Consider the following 6000-nt stretch of genomic DNA (forward strand, 5'->3'; position numbering starts at 1 on the left):
CTGTTGAGCAGGTTTCTCTTCCAGGATCTAAGCTATTTGTTGACTCTAGGGTTGTGCCCTTTGACAAGAGAAAGGTTTTCTCCCTGTATCAGCCACCTGGCATCTGGTGTGAGCCAGAACCTGGTGGAACCATGAGAAGACGTGATGCAGAGAGAAGCCTAATGAACAGGGTCCAGTTTATTTTATGGATGACAATGGGAGCCTTACTGGACTGTGACAAGAGTGCAATTAGCATTCAGCATTTGCTTAAATATCATATACGGAAGACCCAGTGACAGACCTTCAGGAGTCGAGATGAGAGAAGTCAGGTCTGAATTAGAGTCCTGTTCTCCCTTTTCACTGTGTGACCTTGTCCAGGGTCTTGAATGCACCTGAGCCTCAGTTCCCTCATTTCTAACATGAAGTTAATAAGACCTGCCAAGCCTAGCAGAGTTGTTATGAACATTCTAGAATTTTGCTGGGGATTGCAGTCCAGCTCAGCTTTTGTTTTCAAAATACACCATCTTTCCTCCTGTTTTGAAACTCACATGACCAATTTTCTGGTCCCACTGCTGCTATTCACAGAGCCTCAAAATCCCTGGTAGTGCTTCCTCTATGGGACCTGCAGGTCTCTTTGCACCCTCGGGTGTCACTCGCAGGGCCTGGATGCTCTCCCACAGCCATACTCACCAGATATCTGTTGATCACCAAGCACCGTGCCCAACACTGACACAAGATGGCTCCGGATGGACGAGAAATCAAATCAAATTCTCACACTAACAAAGCAGATGATTACAGCCATCTGTGTTAGGAAGGAACTGTACAGGGTGGTTCAAGACTCTGAAATGGTTTGGGGGGTACAAATGGGGAGGGTGGCTATGACCTTATCAGGGAGATCAGGATAAGCTTTTCTGAGGAAGTGATGGGGCTGAAATCGGGGTGGCAGGTTTGATGGGTAAAGAGTGTAGGGAAAACTCTGACTTTGTGGCAGAAGAGGGCACAACCAAGTATGAGAGGCTGAAAGCAGTTCAGTAGTGAGAGAGCAGAGAGGATGAGAGGCTCACTGTGGGGGAAGCTGGGGCTATGGGCAGTGGACGACCATGTAGGGCCAGGGTAAGGAGCTTAGTGTTTATCCAAATAGCAACTGAGAAGCTTCTGAAGAGGGTTTGCATGGTTGTTACCTGGAGAAAAGAGTTGATGTACAGAAAGTTGCAGGAGCCCAGGAAAGACTTGAGGGTGGCTTGGGCTGTGTAGTGGTAAAGGGAGAGAGGGTTCGAAAGGATCTGAGAAATATTCACAAGCCCTGCCCGCTGTGAGTTGCCAGTCTGGTTGATCAGATCGTAGAACATTTATTGCACCACATCCAGCAGTAACCAAGGTCATTTCCTATTAATAGGTCACACACGTGGACACGGCTCTTTTTTGTTTTTCCTCTCTTTGTTCCTATGCTACTGGGGTGGGGAAAGGGCTGGGGTCCACTTGCTCATTGATGGAGTCCTGGCTGTCCTGCTCTTGACACACTCTTCTCATATATTGAGATGCTCTGATTTCTCTGCAGCCAGAGAGTAGCAAGGTGCCAAGACAAAGGCAATGGCTCTAGAGGCCTGTAGTTCTGCCCCATCCCCTGGCCCATGTCTACACTAGGGTTCAGGAAGCAGGTCCAGCACGTAATAAGATACCTTGTTTCCCAGTAGCCACTGACCCTTGAGTGTGTCTCCTTTGGGAATCTTTTTTAGAAGTTCGTAGTGGAGTGCAGAAATCTGGTATTTCCAGACTCCCTGATCATAGCATTATCTTAATGCCACCAAATCTCCACCATTACTTCTAACACCTTCACTGCTAATGCCTCTTTATCCCATATTCATTCATACGTGTGAGGCACATATGTGTGTGAGGCACACTCATTATGTGTGAGGCACTGTTCTGTATTCTGTGAACAAAATGCCCTCAAGAAGCTTACAAACGAATCTAGGAATCCTAAAATCTTTTCCTGATGAACAATTAGTTTTGAATTTTCCTGAAATATTAATACTAAAAAACATTTAAGATAAATAAACCTAACTTGCATGAAAGGCCGGGCATCACATACCATTAGTCAGCTGTTTTTGTCTGGTGTATCCCTGCTACAGCACGTGTCAGGAGGAAGAAAACAAAGGAGATAGCAAAGAATGAACAGAAATGGTGAAAGAAAAATGAAAGAGAAAAAGGTTAGAGGCAGGCCCACAGCATGCACGCAGACACGTACCCCTCCCTCCTGCCTGGTGAAGCTGGCTGCAGCGTTCCACACTCACCGTCCATGACTTTTGTTTCTGTCTCATGCACAGCCAGGTTCCTATTCACGACTAACCAATAGCTTGGGATTGAGAAGTTCAATATATTCTTACTTTTGTAGAACGATGTTTCTGCCTCTTTTCTTTTTCCCTACAAGCCTACTGACTTTTGCTTCTCATTCACTGCAATATACGTTGTTCTCCAGAATGTTCCATCCCTTCCAGGGTCTGTGATAATGGAATCATAAATTCACAAAACTCCTGTCACTTCCACCTCACTAACTAGTTATTCCTTGCTGGTCAGTTAAAACCAGACAGACCCTCTCATATCTTCTCCAGTCTTTTGAAAGATGATATTGTCAGCAAGTCAGGAATTGCTCACATGCTCTGCTTTACAAGAAAAAGGCTTCCAACACTTGTCTAGTTCTGCTCTCTCTTGCCTCTGTGCCACTTCTAAAATCTGAAGTGGGAAATGTTCGTTTAGTGCTTTATAGTTTACAAGTTATCTCGAATAATTTGATATTCATGGCAACTCTGAGAAATACTTTTATTATCCCCATCTTACAGATGAAAAAACTGAGGCTCAGGAAGTGACTTGAATATGTTACACAAATAAATCAAAGTAGAGCAACAACTTAAAAGTTTCTTGCTTCTAAGTCCCTTGCTCATTTCACTGCTCCTCACCTGCCCACGCAGCCTGTAGAATATTACCAAACTACATCACTGCAGTCTCACAATCCTCAACAAAATCACACACAGTTCATTTAAAGCTGTCCCACACAGCACTGGCTATGCTCCCTTTGAGTGCCATCATCTGTTCTCTAACCACGAGGGCCAACTCAGCAAACTGCTTGGGACACCTGCTCTCAGCCAATGTCTCCTGTGAAGTCCCGAGTTGTTCTCAAGGCATCTACTCAGGTGTGTCCTCTTTCTGCCATTTAATTTTGTGCCCTAGCAGTCAGGCTTAATCCTCATATTGTCATTGACAAAAATTGCATGATAGTGCTGGAGTTCCCATATAGAAACAAAGGAAAATATCATATTAAAGGTTTAGAAAGGTAAGTTTTACAGTGGCCCAAACACCTTGAAGGAAATGGTCAAGGAAAAAGGAATATCAGATAATTAGGGGCTAGTGGAAGTTATTTGACATGAAGAGCATCATAATCAGAGCCTGAGAGTACTGACTAGTAGTGTATGACTTCAACGGATTTAAAATAACATTCCATGAAGACTGTGCTAGAATGACTAACTAGCATTGGTTCAGTGAGTTCTCCTACTTCCAGGAAAGCATCTGCCAGCATCCATTTCCAAATGCCCAATAAGGTATAGGTGATCCTCTAGTGTATTTTTACTCTCAGGTTTGTGAATCCCTATAGAGCGTTAATCTCCCACTCCTGTACTAGGTCAAATCCTTCTGAATAAAGCCTACTGTCTCATTTCCACAGTCCAGGTTTGAATCCTCCTCCTAAGTTTGGTATTTTAATAGGGGATAATTTTTGACAATGTTCTCTATTTACTCTCTTGGTCTGTATATACTTTCTATCTTCTGCAACCAATTTATTAAAATTATATTTTCTAAAAACTGTCCCAAAAAAAGGACTACTACTTACCCATTTGTTGAGGAATGAAATATAAATTACTCAGCACAGGGGCCGGCCTGGTGGTGCAAGGGGTTAAGTCTGCGTGCTCTGCTGCGGCAGCCCGGGGTTCACCGGTTCAGATCCCGGGCGTGCACCAATGCACCGCTTGTTAAGCCATGCTGTGGTGGCGTCCCATATAAAGAAGAGGAAGATGGGCACAGATGTTAGCCCAGGCCCAGTCTTCCTCAGCAAAAAAGAGGAGGATTGGCATTGGATGTTAGCTCAGGGCTGGTCTTTCTCACACACACACACACAAAATACTCAGCACAACACCCAACACATCTTAATACTCCATATTTGCTTTAATAATCTCAAGTACAACAGTGCATCCTTCAATTGATACCATTAGAAATACCTCTCAGATGCTCAAAGATGCCAGTAGCCTCAACCGTCTATTATTTGCAACTAGCACAATGCCTGTTACTAAGTAGGTGATCGATGCTGAATGAATACTACACCCCAGCAAGGAAGGATGCAAATCCATAAAAAACACAATTACTATCATATTTCTTTGGCCCTCTTCGCCACCTTGACACAGGCATCATAGTTTCAGAATCTTTTAAGAATGGGAGAAGCTAGGGAAAATTAAGAAAGTTATAATTTTAAAAGTTCATCTGTATAAACGGGTAAATATGCAAAGGCTCAAATGTTCTCTATTTTACAATTCAAGTCCATTTCTATTTATTTATTTTTTTCCCCCAAAGCCCCAGTGGATAGTTGTGTGTCATAGCTGCACATCCTTCTAGTTGCTGTACATGGGACGCAGCCTCAGCATGGCCAGAGAAGCGGCGCGTCGGTGTGCGCCCGGGATCGGAACCCAGGCCACCAGCAGCGGAGCGCGCGCACTTAACCCCTAAGCCACGGGGCCGGCCCTCAAGTCCATTTCTAAACTTGAGTTTTCCCAGTAGTTTGAAAATCACTTTGAAAATGTCCTTCTCATTTACAGTATCACATTTCACATCCCAGCTCTTACACATATGTATATACATCTGCATGAGTGTGTGCATAATGTTTTACTATAAATGTCCTTTTGAAGGGCATTTGAAAATGACAAAAGAACTGAGACCCAAAATTTACCTTTAATTCACTTAAAATTTTCTGCTCCATTGATTTTTTATCCATCAAATGGATATAATTTATCCTGATACCTTATCAGGTTCACCAAAGGAGAGAGGAAAAACACACACACACACAAAAGCCAGCACTCTGAAAAAAATTTAAAATTCCATCCAAACGTATAATCAGAAAAACCTTCATACTCCTTTTGTGCACGATAATTTGTCAAGTAAGACTCAATGACAACACATTAATTCAAGTGACTTCAATCTGATTTTTCCTTGTGATCTTCAGAAGGTGGGAGAAGTATCACATAGACTATCTCCCCACCCCTCTCCCTACCATTCCTTTTTTTTTTTTTTTTTGTGAGGAAGTCCAGCCCTGAGCTAACATCCTATGCCAATCCTCCTCTTTTTGTTGAGGAAGATTGGCTCTGAGCTAACATCCGTGCTCATCTTCCTCTACTTTATATGGGACGCCGCCATAGCATGGCTTGACAAGCAGCATGTTGGTGCGCAACCAGGATCTGAACCTGCGAACCCCGGGCCACCGCGGCGGAGCACGTGCACTTAACCTCTGCGCCACTGCACCACCGGGCCGGCCCCTTCCCTACCATTCCTAATCAATCAAGGAAAACTGGAATCTAGGAAACAGATTAATAGACTATCAGTGGTATTATTATGTATAATTGGTTAAAGTACCATGCTAAAAAAGCCAGGGCCCTAGGATCAATCTCTAAAAAGGCCAATTAGTTTATATTTATCCCAAGGACCCAGACTGCACTCCTAACTGCAAACAGTTTTCTGGCAGTGGCTCCCACTGGTCACAAGATAGGGGACTGGCAAGGTGGTAAATGGATAAAAAGAAACTATCTTCACTAAGAGGAAAAAAAAAAAATCCCACGTATGATGATGGACTAAATAGAATCTGATCTGTAAAGAAAAAATATCACATATATTCTTAGCTCTGTTAAACATATTTCAAGTCTTAAAGTATTGGACCACAGTAACATTTGACTCCTGAACCTTAGAACTGCCTGTTAAATAACATTCTTC

This window comes from Ceratotherium simum, chromosome 15 (genome assembly GCF_057802395.1).
Source record: "Ceratotherium simum simum isolate JZ-2026a chromosome 15, ASM5780239v1, whole genome shotgun sequence".
Taxonomy (NCBI): Eukaryota; Metazoa; Chordata; class Mammalia; order Perissodactyla; family Rhinocerotidae; genus Ceratotherium; species Ceratotherium simum.